We start from the raw sequence: 20,906 nt of genomic DNA on the forward strand, positions 1-20,906 counted from the left end.
AATGCCCTGCTGACTTGAGGTCAAAATCGTGCTCTTCTTTGTGTTATTTGCACAGAAGTTCCCAGCCATTACTGGAAAAGCGCTTTGAAAAAACTCTCTGTAAATTAATTTTTTATTGTCTTGTTAAGGGGCTTGCATCCAAAAGTGTCCCTGTGTGAGAACGGCTAACCTGTAAAAACAGTTTAAAGGGGAATGATGACAGCTGCTGCTGTGCACAGATCTGTTGTGTAAAAGTTTTGACTTTCAACTGTTGGGGACACAGGACTTTCAGGTGATGTAATGCACCTTCTGGCAGCCATACAAGAGGCCGAGCTCTTCGGGCACCTGAGATAAACATTATTTCTTAGCTTAATAGCCAAGAGTCACCTCAAGACTTCAATGTATCATATAGAAAGAAGTATAAAAAATTAAAGGTCTACTTTCACCATGTGTCACTAAAATGCTTAAAAATAATATTGATGTTAAACGTTTTGCAACCGTTCTTCCTGATTTTTATAGATTTTTTAATTTGTGTGGCTTATTCTTTCTACTTTAGGATGTCAGCTTCATCATGATAATTAGGAAGGCAGCTGTGTGCATGTATATATTTCTGTGTGATTAAGTATGCAAAAATCTTAAAATTTGACTTGACTACAGAGGATTGTCAGTTTACCGTTTTAATTTAAACCATGACTTATCGGTGGTGCAGACAACACTGCACACATTTTACAAACAGATGGTACAGGCTGTGCTCAGTGTAATGAGTCCAGCCCAAAAAATGCAGATATGTGCTCTGCGTGAAAAGAAGCAAAGGTGTTTCTTAAACGAATTATTGTGTTTGCAGGCCACATATATTTGGAGTCATCTCCTGTTTCTTCTAAAATGTCAATTTTTTTTATTTCCTAAAAGTCAAGTCTAGTACTTGTCCACCCTGCACCTTGTAACCTTTTAAAAAGTCTGCTTCGTTAGCTAGTAATTTATTTCACAGGTTAAGATGAGCTTATTAAAACTTCAAAACTACATCACATAGATGCAAACTGCAAATTAACTAATATGCACAAGAGTTCTAGTTAATATGTACTGTTTTTGGTTTTGCTTATTTAACAATTAATGATACATAGTAATACTTGTCTGTTGATATTATCGAGTGGGGTTTCATTTTAATATTAGACTTCTCCTGCACATAGTAAGTAGTAGGGCTGCCACAAACGATTATTTTGATAGTCGACTAGTCACCGATTATTTATGTGATTAGTCGACTAATCAGATCATCATCCACTGGACGTAAAACTACAGCTTATTGCACCAGCAGCATCTGCTCTTATTTAACTATCATTAGCTTACAGCTTTAAGCTTTTAAGGTGCTAACTAAAAATAAAGACAAGATGATAGTTTATTCAATTTTAATGAAATTTGCAGATTGTTTCGGTGAAGTTTAATAAACTCCTTGCTATCTAAAATATAACAGGACAACGGAGTATATTCTCCAGCATCTCACACTTCTGATAATCAGCTGTCTGCTTGACTTTATTCAGCTGTGTAAAAACTATAACTTTAATCTGAGACAAACCGATTTACTCAGGAACAAATAAAATACTAAAAAAAAAAAAAGCCAAACAACAACATTTTTAATTTATCTAAGTGACTCATATATTTAACCTGAGTAGCGAAAGACGGCGGTGGGTTTGAAAACAATTTGCCGGGAGTCGGGTGTTCTCACCGCGCTAGTGACCTAGCCCCCGGCTAGCTATCGAGCTAGTGGGTAACAGACGTCTCCGAAAACGTCGGAGCGCTTTTGAAAATATGTGGTGTCCTGATAAACTGAGCAGATATTTGAGGTTTACACAGTTACATTCTCGCCTGAAAATATGTTAAACGTTTATTTTGTGACCCAGAAAGAATAATAAGAGTAATATTAAAACTAACTAGCTGCCGCCATTGTTGGAAACTAAGCTGGGCCGCGCTATGAATTCTGGGACACAGCTGCTTCTTCTTCTTCTTCTTCGGGGTTTAACGGCAGCTGGCATCCTTGTACATGCAGTGCTGCCATCTTCTGTTTCAGTCCGTTATTACACTCTTAAATCCTGCTACTTATTCCTGCGTCTTTTGGGATCTTACAAAGCTTCAAACGACGCGTCGACTATTAAATCAGTCGTCGACGATTTTGATAGTTGACGTAATCGTGACTAGTCGACAAATCGTGGCAGCCCTAGTAAGTAGATGTTCAACCACATTTACTTCCTGCATAGGAGGTTAGTGGGGGTTGTGAATAATTTTGTTGTTTATGCATATGTGTGTGCTTTCTTTAGAATTGCTTCATTTCAGTCACCAAATACGTGTATAATTCTGCCACAGCTGCAGCATTTACCAACAGTCTATTAAACAACCAGATGGCTGCTGTTTGTCCCTTGGTATAAACACGCTCACTGTATCACACACTCACACAGGATTTATGTAACATGTTCAATTTTGTACACTAGGTGTCTCTGGACTCTTTGACATCTGTGTTTGGAGTTCACTGCAGGTCAGCAGATTGTCCAGAGATTCAAGAGAGAAACAATGAAAAATTCACAGCGTTCTCAGTTTCATTTCTTTGAGAGGTCCTAGCTCCCTTCTCACTTTCTACTCTCTTTGTTAGACTACCTATTGAAATTCTGCCAGCCTCAGTCTCTACAGCTAATCACACACACACAAACAGTCTGCAAAAACACCCGACAGAGGTGAGATTAAAAATCAAGTCTCGGTTTACGTTGAGATTTTGTGAAAATTGCACAGCCAAGTAACCACAGATTGGCATACATTGACTTTTATTTGTATTTGTATTTCCAAAATTTCCAGCAGAAAAAGGTTTTGTAAGATACAAAGTGTGTCTGACAGAATACACCTACTGTGCAACATCTAATTCAGAGATTCAGTACTTACTTTTTAAATCTGATGACTGACATTTTCTTTAACACACAAAACATACCCTCAAAGCCATTTTTAGGACACATCTCATTGTCAGGCCCCACCTCAGCTCCCCTTCCTAATCTCCTACGTTCTACCTTCTCTGTGTTTCTGTCCTCTCATTTCTGGATTAATTTCAGATGTGCAAGGAGTCAGGCTCTCCTGTCATCCAATCATCTGCAACCGCTTCAGTTTGTTACCCAGTTCTCAACTCCGTCACTCCATCTTTCACATCAAATCATATCAGCAACTCTGTTTGGATTTTTATTACTCACTTTAACAGCCTGTCTCACTGTACTTCTCCTCCATTATGTTCCAACTCCTGCCTCTAAGCCACACCTGTAACAATTGTGTTCTCTCTATAAAGCTCCTTGCCAAAGAACTTATTGCATACACAATCCATTGGATCAAGTCTTCTGGCCCACACCGCTTCTGCTTCACTCCTTGGCTCTTTACTCTATTCTGCTCAGACTCCCTGTGGTCCTGATCAGTAAACTCTGCCCACCAGATTTGGTCTCATCTTTTCATTCAGGCACCATCTAAAAACCAAACCAGATCTGAGCCAAGGCTCTTTTACTGTTGTAGTCTGTCTCCTGCTGATACCTAACCCTTAGGCTATTTCCTCCTCTCCTGGTAAGCTTTCCCCTTTAGTTTTTTTTGTTTATACTAGTAACTAAGCTGTATTCGATAAACCTTTGTTGAAAATGGGCAATTTTGTCCTGTGTATGTGTTCAAGTCCACTCACGTTCAGATGTACTTAAACTCCATCCATCTCATAAGAGCAATAATATTAGAGATACTATTTAGTGTGAGGAATTATTCCTCTGGACTATCGACACTGGGCTTTCTTCAAACCTTGAACCTTGACACCTGCTACCTGTTTTTCACAACTTCTGATACATTAGATGTTTGATATAAGTAATATATATGCAAAAGAAGGACGTAAATCAGACCATCAGGTATTTGGCTTTGGGTGTATGAACAATCTTCCCATTTATTGCAGCGCAGTTTGTCTTTTGCATTGAAATTTAAAGCCTTTAACCCCAATTTCAAGCTAGTTTGATCAGGGAATGTCATTATTGTGTTATATTAGTAGTTTGTTAGCTAACATGTGGCATTAATAACACTCATCTTCAAATCAGGGAGTACATTCTAACAGAAACAGCCTCTGAATCATGCATAACCCTGTCCAAGGGTGAGTACTTACAAAAAAGGTCACATGGGTCGGCACAGTCAAACTTCCAAACCAGCAGTCTTTGTCCATTTTGCACAGGGTTTTGTTTGGAGGCCCAGGAAACTTGGCTTACCCTCTCTGGCCAGAGGAACCTTCTATCCTTTCATGTCTAAAAACTGAGACCCTCTTATCGAGCTCCCAGACTGTTATATCATCATTATTCAACATGTTCGGTAAACAGAACACCCTTGTAGCATTATGCATTTGGCACCTGAACTGAGTAAAAGCTAAAATGCATTTTCACCCCAAAGCAGCTTAAAATTCCACTTTTTTTCAAATGGAGCTGTTTTGGTGTGGATGAATATTTTCAATAGCTACTGCATTTTCCACCTTCACAAAGGCACATGAAAATACACAAAACCATTATTACAACAAAATGCTTGTATGGCAATGCTTCTTTCTTAATTTCAAAAGAAATATATATCAAAAATAAACATGAGTGCTGACTGCTACAGCTATCTAAATACCTGAAGTATAATTAAAGTGTACAGAGGTTGGAGTCTTACCAAACACAACTGTTGCTAAGTTAACAACAATTAATGCAATGTCAGTCTACTGAGCAAGATCAGTAGGTGTTCAATGCTTTGTTGGGATTTTGCAGAAACACTAAGCAATAAAAATAAGATGAGTGCCTCAAATCACGATGTTAGTGTGCTTCAATGCAATGCAAACAATTAGGCCTAAATAGTCTCAATCTATTGGACTGATATAGATAAAGAACTATTCAAGCAGTGTAAAGACAGCAATATTAATACTTAGCGGTCTATGTCACTAGACATGTTGAGAAGATCAGTGTTACTAATCTAATAATCTAGATTTATAGTTTAGTATTAAGATAAGCATAATCGCTAATGTGTGATTAAAAAGAAAGAAAAACAATGGAAAAAAATGGACCTGAAGCACGGAGGAAACACTTACCAACAATAGCATATGCTTCCATATTGATTGCATCAAGTTGATGTTATTCAATGATGATGTCATTTCCAACATTAAAGCATTTCAAAGTGATATGAATTCAATATCTGGGATCTGGTTCATGGACATAGTTAACATGGCACCACCTATTGTGGCCACTGCCATTGTAGCTTTTTTAAAGTGAGCAAAGGATTTCACAGAGGAACCAAAAATCCCATTACATGCTCATGTGAAAGGGATTTCCCAATCATAAGGTATGCCTGTCCTAAAGCATCCCTTGCTTTATTGTGTAATTTAGTCTAACTGACTGCACTTAACACATAATGAACACTGTGTATTCATTAAATGAATATAATGTGTGATTTTGGTAAGAGACGTAAAAGGGTTAAACTTAAACTTATCATGTGTTTGAGGTGATACGGTACATCGAGTGAGCTGAAGACAACTCTACAGTCTGACTGACCCTCCCTGCTTCAAGGCACTTCTGCACTGGCTTCTCTTTTCAGACCTGGAGGCTATGTCCATCTTTTATAGACTATGAGTGGATTTTGTCATCTTGCAGTATCCCAGTCAGCAGTGCACTAAAACAGGATGTGGCTGTAAATACAGTGGAGCTGTTTTTGGGGGTTTGCTTCTGTAAAAAGCAAACTTAAACACATAGACCGAGTGGGTTATCTTAGCATTTTGGGATGGGTGTGTGTGTGTAGGTGTGCGTGCGTGTATGTGTGAGGATGTGCATGTCCTCCACAGTTCTGACTCATAGATGTTATATGTACCCTGAAGCTATGGAGAAAATGAGACAGATGGACAGCACCGGTACTGACAACACATCAGCTCCTACATACTGTTGAATTGGCCCACGACCAGTTAGACAAAACATCCATAAAGCAGGCTGCTGTATTCCTGTCAGCACAAACCTGCTGCTTTCTTTTGCCGGAAATCCTCAGCACGTGTCAGACTCGGGTTTCTGAGTGTCCCATCTGTTCTTAGCAACCAGAGAGCAAATATACATAAATTTATAATTAAAAAAAATATAATATAAACATCAAAATCCATGAGGAAAGTAACTGATTACTTTAACCCATCAGATTTGAAAATCGAGAGTTACTGAGTCATGATAATAAACAAAATTAAACATTTAATATCTGAAGGTAAAGGGCAGGTTGTACTAGCAAGACTTGATACGTATACACATAAATGAACGGAAATGACTGAGAGGTTTCAGTTCTGTGTGCAATATCAATTTTAATATAGTGCTGTCATAAAGATTGCAGTTATGTCAGACCATTTCCCTTGTCAGTACTGCAGCAATGTAAACACCAACAATTATATTGCTTGCCCTGCTCAGGAGGTCTTTTCACTTTACTTGATTTTTCAGAATAAGGGCGGCTCCAGTAAGAAATATTATTAAAGGCACGTTATTTATTTTGCAGCTGAGTGCCTCGTCCTGTTTGCTATCAAAATAAACTGCTTGGCAGTCAGTGTCTAAAAAATTAAGAGCTGTCAGTGCTAATATTTTTCTTATTTAGATTAGCAGTTATTACCAGGCTTAGACAGGACTTCCTGATACAACCAGTCCTTGGAAACTTCAGGTGACAGCAAGCAAAGTACTTCTTAAATTCCTTTTTCACTTTGTTACATGTTTTATTACAACACAATATTATGGTTTCAGACTCATTTTTCCTCATTAAGATCTTTGTTTTATCATATTGTATTCAATTTTATTAAAGCTATTTTTTAGTTTATATTTTCACTATTTCTAAACTGCTATAAAAATAACTTTGCCATCTCTGGAATGATAAAGAAAAAAGAAACAACTGTTTAAATCCAAGCTTTTCAAACAGCCATAAACTTGAGAAAATAAAGAACGGCTTTCTGTAAAACGCCTTTATTTCCTCTGTAAGCTGTATATTACAGAGCTCCACTCTCCCACTCTCCCAGTGTGAGCTTGCTAAAAGTGTTTTCTCATTGTGGTCAAAATGTAAGCCACGTGACTGTATGACTGTATGCATAAGCTTTCCTCTGACTGTTATTCATTCAAAACATGTTTTTATAGTTTATTTTTGAGCTTATGAAGAAAAAGTTCTGATGTTTGTTGTATAATAGACTCTCTATAATAGATGTCAGACATCCAACAGCCAGCTGCTGTGGTAATCATGATAGACTAATATAAGCATGAGTTTATGGGACATAAAATGCACATGTCCGCTTTTGTAAACCTAGTTAAAAATTCATTTTAAAGGCGACTCATGGGTGATGAAAGCTAAAGTAAACATTCATTTTCAAGAACAGCTGAAATAATAATAAAGCTTTCTTTATACAGTTTCAGATTAATTAGCAGTGTTTGAAGCTCATCTAAGCAAGGCTAATGGAAACTATTCATTCTTTCTTGCTCTCCCACTACATTTCTTTTACACTTCCTCAACCCCCTTGCCTACCTTACTCCACTTTCTTCTCCCTGATCCCCTTTTATTTCTTAATTCTTTCAGTTACATTCACCATCTTTCCCCATCCATTTCCTCTTAGCCTCTCTTTCCTTCTCCTCACTCTCTCCTCTCTTCCACTCCGTTTCCTTCTCTCTCTCTCATTAGAAATATATTGGGGTGACTTGGACCATGAAATTAAAATATTAGTGAATGACATCACTGAATATTTGCAATTCTCTGGAAAGAAAGAATAGGAATAGAAATAATATAAATGAATAGGAAAAGGTCAAGTAGAGGGCACATTAACATTTTAAACAATTAATAAAAAAACATTATTAGAAGAGGACTTATTATAAGTTAAGTATTGGCAATTATACAAAAAAACATTAATAATTACACAACATACTATTTTTAAAATGAATGACTTGTATCAATGGGCAGCATGGTGGCACAGTGGTTAGCAGTGTTGCCTCAAAGCAAGAAGTGCGGTTGCTCTGTGTATCTGCAAGCCTTTCTGCATGGAGTTAGCCCTGTGTTTGTGTGGTTTCTCTCCTGGTACTCTGGCTTCCTAAAATCCCAAAATCACCAACTGGTAATTCTAAATTGCCCATACGTGTGAATGTGAGTGCGAATGGTTGTCTGTCTCTCTATTAGAATAGAATAGCCTTTATTGTCATTGTACAGAGTACAACGGAATTGGAGTGCCACTCCCTTGGTGCAAGTTTCAATAATAAATATAAATGTAAAATATAAAAAGTACAAAAAAACAATCGTAAGTACTCAAACAATAGTATGTACAATATATACAGGATAGCAGTATTAATATAATGACAGTATTAATAGCAGCATAATATAATGACAGTGACGGTATGGTATAGGTTCAATTGTTTTTGTGCTTATTTACTACGGTGATAGCTCTGGGAAAGAAGCTGTCCCTGAATCTGTTTGTCCTGGTTTTATGTGACCTGTACCGTCGGCCTGACGGTAATAGTTCAAACAGTTGGTTGCTGGGGTGAGAGTGGTCCTTGATGATATTGCCAGCTCTGCTGAGGTACCGAGAGTTTGCAGTGACCTCCAGGCTGGGCAGAGAGCAGCCAGTGATCTTCTGGGCTGTGTTGATGACCCTCTGCAGTACTTTCCTGTCCGCAGCTGAGCACCCTGCATACCATGTTGTTATGCCATACATTAGGATGCTCTCTATGGTGGCTCTGTAAAATGTCACCAGCAGCCTCTCCTCCAGGTTGTTCCTCCTGAGCACTCTCAGAAAGTGGAGACGCTGCTGGGCCTTTTTAACCACCGCCGTGGTATTTGCAGTCCAGGAGAGGTCATCAGAGATCTGCACGCCCAGAAACCTCATGGAGTGTACCCTCTCCACACAGTTCCCGTGAATGTAAAGTGGGGCCGGGTCTGCTCTGCCCTTCCTGAAGTCCAAGATAAGTTCTTTAGTTTTCGTGGTGTTCAGTTGGAGGTTGTTAACTGAACACCCCTCAGTCAGTCTGTTGACCTCATCTCTGTAGTCCGACTCATCCCCCCTTGAGATGAGTCCAACCACTGTGGTGTCATCCGCGAACTTTATGATGGTGTTTGAGAGATGGGTAGGGGAGCAGTCGGATGTGTAGAGCGTAAACAGGAGGGGACTCAAAACACATCCTTGTGGAGACCCGGTGCTGAGTGTGATGGTGCTGGACAGGTGGGGGCCGAGTCTGACAGACTGTGGTCTATTTGTCAGGAAGTCCTTGATCCAGAGGCAGATGGGGGTGGAGAGTCCCAGGTGAGACAGTTTCTGGACCAGGATCTCCGGGATGATATGATTGAATGCTGAGCTGAAGTCCAGAAAGAGCATTCTCACATAGCTTCCTCGGTGCTCCAGGTGACTCAGCGTAGTGTGGAGCGCTATGGTGATAGCGTCCTCGGTGGATCAATTTGTCCTGTAGGCAAATTGGTGGGGGTCCAGAGTGGGAGGCAGACCGGCCCTGATGTGCTGACAGACCAGTCTCTCAAAGCACTTCATCACTACAGGCGTAAGTGCAACAGGCCTGTAGTCATTTGGGCTGGCCACAGCTGTCTTCTTGGCGATGGGGATGATGGTGGAGGTTTTGAGGCAGGGCGGGACGGTGTTTGATGACAAGGAAAGGTTGAAGATTTTAGTGAAGACTCCGGTCAGTTTGTCAGCACATGCTCTGAGAACCTTTCCATGTATTCCATCAGGACCTGCCGCCTTCCTGGGATTCACTGACCTTAGAACACACCTCACTTGATGCTCCCTGAGTGTTAGTGTGCCAGTGCTAGGGGCGGGTGGAAGTGGTGTGGCAGCTGGGGGCCTGGTCGTCTCAAAGCGGGCAAAGAAACGGTTTAGATCCTCAGCCAGTGAGGCATCAGTCCTAGATGTTGCCTGGTTATTGCTTCTGTAGTTGGTAATGTGATTGATCCCCTGCCACATTTTTCTGGGGTCGTTGTCAGCAAAGTGATCTTCAATCCTCCTCCTATAGGCAGCCTTAGCTTTCCTGATGCCTCTACTCAGGTCTGCCCTGGCCGCCCTATACGCAGCCCTGTCCCCTGACTTGAAGGCACACTGAAAAAAATATGTTGTTGGATTTACTTAATTCAATGGTGGACATTTGTTGCACACAGATGTTTTGCTTTGGCAGCAACTTAAACAATTGAGTTAAATTAACACAATTTATTCATGTTCAATAAACCTGTGCAATTTGTGTTGATAAAATGTGACTTAAACATGTTTTGATGAAGTAATTTGAGCTCTTGGAATATTTTAATCCTTCACAATTTTCTCACGTTATCCCAACACGATTCAATAACTTTGACCCAATACTACTTGGTCACTTAAATACTACATGTTATCTTCAAATTACATTTTGCTATTATATTCTAGTATCAAATACACAATTTTCAAATGGAGGCCTTATAACAGATTGTATTGTTCTCTTCCAAGATGGTTGCTGGCACCAGTAACCTTTCAAAACAACATGTCTAATTTCACTGCAGTAGGTAAAGAATTAAACTGACATCTACTCCTCTACTGAATCTATATAAATCAACAGTTAAATAATGTCAGTTCTTCCGTGTTCTCTGGAATCAATCGCAGCAAAGAAATTAGACTGTTTCTTTTGAAAAATGTTGGGAAAGAACAATACAAAACATTCTATTTAAGGCCTCTGACATCAAGATTCAGTTAAACAACAATTATAACTAAACAATTTGAGGTAATGTTAGTTTCCATTAACATTAAATTAGGTTACTGAATTGGCAAACACCTTCCTATTAACACTACCCATTTTACCCCAATAACTAAAGAAATTAGCACTTGCAGGTCAAAAACTTTATTCAAGAGATGCAAAAATAACATTGATACAGTGACTGTCAAAAATTACAGCACTGATCATACTGTGACATCTTGGTTCAAAACAGCACACTTAGAAATATTCAACGTTCTTTACTTCAACTGAATGAAACTGAAAATACCATTTCACACGACCCATATGGGATATTTAGACTGTATAACTGTTCACGCTACATCTCTTCACTAGTAAAAGAAAGAAAAAATACAAAGAGAAATTTAAAAATGCTGCCAAACAGACAAACAGAACTTGTACAGAGCAAAAGGAAAAACAAACAACAACAAAAAACAGCTCGTCCTCATGGCAGTTGCAGAGTATATAAAAATGAACCCTGCGATCCGTTCCTGGAATTGAGCTTCAAAAATGCAGCAGAACAAGTGTGAGATTTAAATGTCTTCTCACCTAGAGCTGGTCACCTCACATGCATAACAGTGAGCTTCGTTGCAGGAGCAGTTTTGTCTTAGTTGTGAGCTTTTCTTGAGAGCTGAGTTGCATCCAACTCCATTACCACCCATTGAATCACCTCAAAAGTGTAGCAGAGTTGTGATGGGTAACTCATGTTGAAGGAATAAAAAAGGTCCAAACAGCATGGCTACTGCAAAGGTCACGTTATCCAGATCTTGAAGAACAACATCAGAAAAGTCATTGCCTGGCGCATCTCTGGAGACAGATGTTCATTGTGGTTTTCTCAATCTGTGCAGTGGCCTCAGTCAAGTCCTGGTTAAACACAAAACATTTCTTTAAGATTCCTTTTTAAACTCATCTCTTTTGAATCTACCAGTTCTAATGTTAGAGTAATTTAAACCAATGCAAGCAACATAGTAAATAGCTATAGCCAAAGAGTGGCCTGCCATGCTGCCATTCATGGTCTAACAGAGTTTCTAAGAGAGGGTGAAAAACATAATAATTTCAAATGCTTTACATTAGTTTTTGTTAGAAAGACACCGGCCCATCAGAAATCCAGGCTATGTCACTCAGAAGATGTTAGAATTTAGACTTTCAGCCCCACAATTTGGTTAGCTGTTGGTCAGTTGGTCTTTTTTTTTTTTTTTTTTTTTTTTTCAAACAAAAGCTAATGTAAATACTGGTGGGATTTTCCTTTGTTCATTAGAATGACAAATTTAAAGTTTTTTCACACTGATGTGACCCCTAATACAGGGGTGGGGGTGGGGCCTCAAGGGCCGGCGGCCGAGTTCACTACCAGGCCTCATGTGAACTTCAAATTATTAAAGAGGACTACTGGTCCTAACCAGTCCAATGAGGATCAAGTGGATAACTAAATGCATTTTTAAAGGTTGCAAATCCACAATCTACTCATAAAACACTCACCATGAACTCCTGCACCAAGATGTTGCAATTGTCTTTCACACAGATGCGGAGCACTTTGATGAGGGACTCCGAGCATTAATGTCATCCTTGACTATTATAACAAAGAAAACAGAGATTTGTGAACTTTTCAGTAGCACAGAAGAAAATGATCCCAGACAAAAACTCTTGACTTTTTAAACCAGTCAACATGCAACACCAGCATCTACAAAGCAATATCAAAAGTTCCTGTTTGACATCAACTTTATGGATATATAGTTTCCAGAACATTTATTTTTTAAAAAAGATAAATTTTTCTCAGTGGGCCAGTAAATGCATGACGAAAATTATGGCATCCTTTTAGTGGAATCATTACTCACAGGTAATAGTTGACTGTTTCAATGGATGTAGCATAAAAATTTTACTGACCTAATGCAATACATATACACTTTGTAGTTAAAGAATTTTAAAGTTCTTACTGTCATAATGGCAGCTACATCCTTTAGCTTTGTGCCCTGTTCCCCCGATCACTTTGCAAACACTTTCAGCAGACTGTCAGAGAGAAACTCAGCTCCGTCAGAAACCTTGACTGTAAAGGCATGGTTGGGATGCACTGGAATGCTGCATTTTATCTGAAATGACATAAAATTATTTTGAAATAACAGCAGGCACTGTGCTTGGTTAATCAGTAATGTTTTGTTGAATAAAAACTGTGTTTCCAGATCTTATGGGATTAAAAAAAATCCAAAGATGTTTGTTTCTGATTTGCAACCCAACAACCCACAAGTTACAACCTCATTTCAGTTCAAGTGTGCATTAATGCGAGTCCAGTAATCACCTTTCTGGCAATACATACAGGTATAAGTTAAACCTATGGCAGATTTTGGATTTCTCAGTTGTATTAATAGGGTGAGTATGCATGCACCTAATAATTATAAAAAACCCATTATAATTAAGTTACAGAAACGAAAATAGAATATACTTTCTTACCATAACACCTTGAACCCACAATCCATCAGCTGACTCCTGGTGAAATGCAGAATAGAGGTCGTCTCTCAATGTGCAGCAAAAAAAACAAAAACAAAAACAAAAGGACAGCAGGTGAGGCCAGGAGGGGTAGGGATGTAAGCTAGCATAATGCCGCTGATGATATTAGCTAAAGCTGTTCAATGTCCAAAATCTCACTAACACCACGGTGCAGTAAATACACAATGTAACTGAAGAGTCAGTTGGCAAATCTATTCACACAGAAAACCAAATTATGTTATGAGTGCCTCGTAATTAGGTTTAATGTGATATTACGGCTCTTGTGCCAAAGACAAATTCAAATGAAAAAGCGCCAATTCTTTGACAACAGATAAAACAGCAAATAAGCTAACGGCTCTTTTTTAGCATGTTACATGGCGACACTCTAGACGTTTAACTACATTTGGCTGAAATATGGTAAATATTAATTCAAAAAATCAAGACATACCAAAAACGTAGAGTTGGCTGCTCGACTTGACTGAGATGGATGCCTTTTTTAAACCACGATCCAAAGCCCGCGAGATGAAATCACGCGTGGTTTCACGAGATTTAACGTTGCTATCTTATTGACTTACTTCACCTGAACATGATATGAACAATTTAATACACCCTTTCTGCATATCATGTAGTTTTTACACTATATAGTTACATTTAACTTTAAAACATGAGGCAATTGTGTTAAATACATGCAAGATGCTTACATAAATCCAAGAGATGGCCAGTCCCTTTTTTTCAGTGCAGTGTTGCGGCTTTTTAGGAGGGATTGCACTTCGCTATTCATCCAGGGTTTTTGATTTGGAAACACCCTGACCCTTTTGTTGACGGTGACATTGTCAACACAGTTCCTGATGTAGCTCTGTATTAGCTCTGCATCAGATCGGTGACCTGTCCAGGGAGTACCCTGCCTCTTGTCCTCACGTAGCTGAGTTAGGCTCCAGCCCCCCTACAACCCCGATAAGGATAAATGTAGTAAGTCAAATTGAGTCAGTATGAGTCCCCCAGTGAGAAAAAGTTTTTTTTTTTAAATAAATGTACAATAAAACTTGTGGGAAAAAAGACATGGCTCGTGTCTTCTGTTTGAGGGACATAAAATAATTTAGATTTTTTTATTTTAATAATAAATAGAAACAAATCTTAAATACCTTTAGTACACTTTGCCCTTCCATTTTAAGGTTAAGGGGGAAAAGCCCCCTAATCAGTGGTTCACATTAGGTTTAGTCACTGGTGCATAGTGAGCAAAACTCATAAACTCATGAAGTGAGATATCACAAAATCTTTAAATTAAAAAAAGTGTTTAAAATATTTTAAGGATTTATTATATTTTAAAATATTTACAAATATTTAAGGTGACTAAGTTCCAAAGGCCTTGAGATTTTTTTTATAGGTATAGCTGACCAAATTAAAAAATGAATTTCCTCTTTTTGTTTGTAATCCATGAATTTCCTGACTAGATTATCACCAAACCACATAATAAAGTGAGAAAGGGCACTGAATAAAAGCCAGCCAGCAAAAGAAAAGAAATAATGAGGAAAAACTGAAGAAATCAGGAGAAAAAATTGAGATGGTGTGTCAGGCGTTCAAGTGGAATCAGGAGCTTTCTTTCCTGCAGACTCCCTTGGGGGAAATTTAGGATGAACTGGGCAACACATGGAAAGAGTTTTTCTCTCTCTTTCTTTGATTCTCGGCTTCCCTTCCTCTGTGGTCAGCAGATATGAAAGTGACTGACAAGATACACTCACTCCTGTCCCTCTTTATGTTTGCCTCTTTGTCTGAGTTCCTCAATGTCTGCGTCTACTCTCTCTGTCAACTAAGTGGATATAGCACACGCTCACTTCACAGACTTAGAACTGCATCTGCACTGTCTGCTTACTAGCAAGGATTAAAAGTCTGAGACTCTGTTTGCCACTCCTAGAGGCTACCCTACTGGCTGCACCCAGAGCCGACATGCCTTAAATGAAACCAATAGAATACCAATGATGGTTGTACTATTAAAACCACATGGACTAATATTTTGGATATAACATTTCATAATATGTATGAATATGTATGCCTGTATTTACACCTTTCTTTTTTAATTGTTAGTCATTTTTAATCTCTTTTGTCTTTTGCCCTGTATTTCTCCCCTCACACACAACGCATCACAGCAGATGGCTGCCCATTACTGAGTATGGTTCTGACAGAGATTTCTTCCTGTTAAAAGTTTTTCCTTCCATCTGTTGCCAAATGTTTGTTCATAAGGGTCCATTTGATCGTTGGGTTTTCTCTGTATCACTGTAGGGTCTTTACCTTACAAACTAAAGCACCCTCAAGCAACCGCTGTTGTGATTTGGTGCTATAAAATAAAATGGAATTGAATTTAAATTGAACTGAATAATCTTTGAGAGTTCCATGTTAGCAAAAACTCTGATTCATAAATTGTGATTTCACAAATTCACTTGCATTGTCAATATTAAGCAGTTGCACAGTATTTCAATTAAAGTTAATAAATTAAAGTTAATACCACGTACACCACTGGAACCCATTTAATGAGAACTGTATGACTGCTTTTAATGAAGTGTGGTTATTCTACACTGTCCAGGATGCATGTATCCTGGTATAGATGGTATTCTTGTTACTTAAGCTACTGCTGCAGATGTGTTTTGGCTAGCAAACAGCAAGCGTAAAATTTGTCACACACTATGAATAGATATGCCTAAATATAATCAGTAGGTAATTTCATCATTGGAATTAATGGTTAAGTGATGCCATTATGCCTTCATTAACTATGATGGAGTCTTGTTCATGACTGGTGGTTCAAGGGTAGAAGATTGACAGTTATATTGGTGGAGTTTCTGCAACTGATGGATGAAATAAAATCAAGATGTGTTGTGTTAATTAGTAAAAATGTGGCGGTGCTGGTGGGCTGATGTTTGTCAATCACTGATCAGAGCTTCGAGACAAATAACTTTACTAGTTTTACTGGTTTGCAAACCAACGTATCACAGGTTTTACTGTAAAATATTGACATGAAAAAATAAATATACTTCTCTTCTGGAAAGAAAGCTATGCTAAGTGTATTTCAACATCTCCATTAGGTATTAATGTTACTGTGTCAATTTCATTCTTTGTTTATTGTATCAAAATGAAAAACTCGTGCTTCATTCCATCAGCAACCAGGAGAAATTAAATTCTTTGAAATGCTAAAAAATATGGTATAATGATAAATGTGTGGAAACACGCAAAAAAAACAAAACAAAATAAAACAAAACAAAAAACGTGAAAAGAAATCTCAATAACTGATTTTTCTTACTGAGCTCCTCAGACTTTCCCATTTTTAGCTTTCTTGATGTCATTCAACCTTTCCTGCCCTCAGTGTCATCACTATCTCTTTTTCTTTCCTTCCTCTTTGCCTCTCTCACCCTCCTCTCATTTCTTGTCCCTTTAACCCCGATGAGCACCACATGTTGTTACATCCATATATGGGCAACACTATTTGGCTGCCATCCATGTAGCCAATTAGAAATGCCAGATGAGTTGGAGTCTGTCCTTTGAGGACTGAGGTCACCCCCGCAGCTATCATCGAAGAAGACCTCATCGGAATGCACACCCAGCCAATCATCTCCTCTCACCTTCATTAGGGATTCAGTTAATGTCAGACCAGCATCTGATTGCTCTCTAATTCGCCCTGTCATACTCTCGCTCTATCTTTTTAAGCACTCGTACTCTCGATCGCAGGATTTTGTCCCTGATGCACTCTCACACTTGTATGCACAAACCTCTTTTCTCTGCTCTTTTCATTTAGTTTGACTCTTTGTCCCTTTGATAAATGAACTCCCTAGATGAAAAACTTACCTGCATCTGCCCTCTTTAGCTATCCTTTACTCATCTGTCCTCTTCTCCTCCTTCTCCCTACATTTAATAAATGGTTTACTCAAATGTAAACTGTTCGACGAATCCCTGTCGTATTCCTATGTAAACCTGTAAATATTAAAAAAACAATACAAATACTTATCTTAAAGAGGGTATAAGAGAATAGTTAGTATTCTGCACTATTTCTGGGTCAGCAAACAAGTGTAAGTTAAGCACTGTGTGTGCTTGTGACTTTTGTGATTTCCTTGCATTGTAACCCACTGAGGCACCATAATAAGAGATTTTATCTACACATCAGAGCCTTGCTCAAGTAAGTCAGCCTGGAGGCATTGTCCACCTGTTAGAAGTATCTCTGTGTCTCATTTTGTAACCTGAACACTATGTACAAATTAGTATTGTATTAGAGGTAGGCATGTCATCAGATGGAAGTGAAAGTGTTGTTATTCAAAGTAAAGCCGGGCTTTCCCAGGTCAAATCATGACTAGACTGAAGATTTCCAAGGCAGCAGTGCATGGCACTCTAAAATGCTTTGTGGAAAGTGGATCAAAGCACAATCAGGCAGACCAAAAGTCACCACACCATCAGAATATCAATAACGCTTGGTTCACTGACAAGTACAAAATTAACTTCATGATTCAGAATTTGCCAGTTGAAAAGAATTGACACAAAAATAGGAGCACAACTCCAGCCTTACAAAAAGCTATACTGCTGAAATAATGCAATTGTACACATTGAGTTAAACTAAAAGCAAAGACAGGAGACTTTTGAGAAGAAAAATAAAAGCTAACAGGAGAAATTTCAGGGGCTGACAAAGAGCACTCGAAAGGAAAGGCACCAAGAACTAAGACAACTTGAAAACTGAGTAGTGGGGTGCGGGGGCTTTTCAAATGTCTCCGTTTGGTGCCTCCTCATTTCTCTTCCCACTGTCACTCTTCCCATGACTTGCATCTGGAGGTGAGAGGAGAGAGAAAGGGTGTCAGCGGAGCTACTAAAATTGAAGATGTAAAAGTGTATAGCTGGCTGGATTTACTCGTGTATGAATGAGGTACGGCAGGCATTGTTATTTTTATATATAAATATTATATATATATATATATATATATATATATATATATATTAGGGGTGCAACGATACTCGTATCGATATTGAACCGTTCGATACAGTACTTTCGGTTCAGTACACATATGTATCGAACAATACAAAATTTTTAATTTATTTTATCAACTTTTCTTCTGACGATGCTGTCTGTGTTGAGAGCTCAGTGGATCTGCGTTCGACTACTCCGCCTAGGCTGCACTGTCGAGCGCAGATCCACTGAGCGCAGCGCAAGCTAGCAAGACAGAAGCTAAGCTCGTTGCAACATGGCAAATTGAACCTCCCCCACCCTCATTCAGATCTGGCCTTTGGAACTATCTTGGTCTTCATGTGAAGCATGACCCTGATGGTAAGCGCATCATGGACAAAAGTAAAAAAGTATGTTGGATGTGTCACGCAATGCTCAATTACATGGGTGGGAACTACTGCGTTAGTGCAGTTTGCTCGTTAACGTGTTGACGTCGTCCATCCCCACGCACGGGGCGATCTGCGGTACCTCGTTAACGGAGATTTGCTGTGTTGGGGCGTTATCGTCATTTCAGATTAACTCTGACAGCGCTAGTGGGAACACAACGAATATGACTGCACATTTACGCCGACATCATCCTAGTGCAAAGACAAGTGGAAGCAGACAAAAACAACAAGCACGCATGTTACAAACTTTACCTGAGTCATTTAGACAGCCGTTAGCACATGATTCTCCTTATGGCTACCTGATATGTTTAATATGCTGCTGAGAATATAGCCCAGAAGCAGCGTATAGTATAGCTTTTATTTTGGAAAGAGCCATTTCTCTGTAATAAACTCTCTTTTCCAAAGATGAGTGATTTCTCAATCAGATAGAATTATTATTTAATCCCCTTGTTGTTTCAGCAACATTAAATTTAAAAACTGTACGTTTGAGTTTAAATATATATTTATAATTTTAATAAATAACAAATTAAAAAAGCATGAACATTTTTTTGTATCAAAAAAGTATCGAACCGTGACACCAAAGTATCAAACCGAACCGAACTGTGAATTTTGTGTATCGTTGCACCCCTAATGTGTATATATATATATATATATATATATATATATATATATATATATATATATATATATATATATATATATATGAGAAGTGGGAAGTGGGTCATTCAATAGTATTGACAGGAAAAGGCAGGTGGGATCGCAGTGGTTGAAATGGAACTAGATGGATCAGTGCAAAATTGTTCAGATTGGTTTTTGATTCAACACTGATTGATTTAAAAAACAAACATGTGAATACAGGAAAATACAGATTTCAAATAAAGAACCTGTAAAAGGATGGCTGCCTTGTGGTCTTAGAAGATGACTGGGAGCCAAACTCTTGGGCTCTTGGACAAAAACAAACAACAATAAAAAAATAGTTATCAGATTATAGCTGATGAAATAAAGTTTTAGATTTTTATACCAGATTTATGCAAACAGATGAGAGTGAATGATATTCTACAATGTATTTTTGAAAGCTGTTGGTGGAGCCACATCGTGATCAGAATATTAAACCCTGGGGTTATTACCTACCTACTCAACAAGAGTTGGAAACCTGCACTGGCTAGCTCCTCCACAATTAAAGAAAAGTAGCTCTTCATTTTTCAGACGTGATGTACTCTGCAGTTTATATCTTTGTAGCAAAGGATTTATATTGCATATCAATAATGATGACCAAACAAACTTTAGTACTTTGTGGTTGCATCTGCAGCTGAGTGTATAGTCATTTAATGCTCACTATTTTGAGTACACAATACACTGTCTGCACTGATAGCAACACCAAGGCCAGCTAACCAGCACTGGAAGAGTTTTATCCATCATTGAGGTTAGGTGTGTTGTGATCTTATCTGATGTTTCAGTGCATTTAAGTGTCATCTTCAGTACTGTAAAAATTATATGCAGTCAGAATCTGAAATGTTTGCTAATTATTAAAGCTAGCATGACAATCCCTATCAAATGCTACAATACCCATTTTGGGAAGATGCATAGCTCACTGTTTTGTAGTTTTGTAGTTTGCAGCTACTCTGATTTATTTTAGCAAAGTTACTCCAACGAAACCCCACTGAAAATTCAAAGAATTATTTGAATGAAGAAAGAAAGCCAAACATGCCGAAAGCACAAGAACGTCTGTGGAACACAGATCATGCTGGGACAACATGGATAATTGCACATTCCACAAACTGGTGGAGTCCGTGCCAGTTTGAGTGCATGCTGCCTGCTATTTATGCAAAAACGTAATGTCCTTTCTAATATTTCAATAGATTTTTCAGCCCTTCACTTTCTCTGAAATTGTCATGCTGATGTTATCATTTGCAAAGACAGTTTTGATATTTAATCATGTGGGTGGGGTTGGGGGCACTTGACTCATCTTTCATATGGTGAGGTTATTAGGCACAGTCATACGCATACTAAAAACACACACACACACACGCGCCTCAAGGTTTTTCATCTTTGCTCTTTCCAGGAAAACATCACTACTAATCATGTTTAGAGACTCATTATACCCTTTATGTCTTCAGCTTATGAGTACTCCCCTCTTTTTACACATTCTGTTTGGTTTCATCCTCACCTTCTTTTCATTTCCTGTCACTGTGCAATATGATATGCAATAACTGTGAATATGTCAGCGTCTTAAAGTACATACAAGAGTTGATATTCTTTAAGTTTGTGCGCACTGTTACTTATGTAGAACACTAACTCAAGTCCTAGTCTTAGCTTCACAGCAACATTGTGGATTACTAGTCATTAAGCCAGCTATTTCTG

The 20,906-nt window shown here is 38.4% G+C and overlaps 1 long non-coding RNA gene across 1 annotated transcript; it reads right to left on the reverse strand.

Annotated features, from left to right (window-relative positions):
* Positions 1–10,565: 10,565 nt before the first annotated feature.
* On the reverse strand, positions 10,566–13,924 carry LOC143421764 (uncharacterized). The gene is made up of 4 exons (XR_013101330.1): positions 13,152–13,924; positions 12,641–12,793; positions 12,186–12,276; positions 10,566–11,573 (listed from the first exon to the last, which is right to left on the reverse strand). It is a non-coding gene; the product is annotated as an uncharacterized LOC143421764 (long non-coding RNA).
* Positions 13,925–20,906: the final 6,982 nt, after the last annotated feature.

The sequence above is a fragment of the Maylandia zebra genome, linkage group LG13, assembly GCF_041146795.1.
Source record: "Maylandia zebra isolate NMK-2024a linkage group LG13, Mzebra_GT3a, whole genome shotgun sequence".
NCBI classification, from domain to species: Eukaryota; Metazoa; Chordata; class Actinopteri; order Cichliformes; family Cichlidae; genus Maylandia; species Maylandia zebra.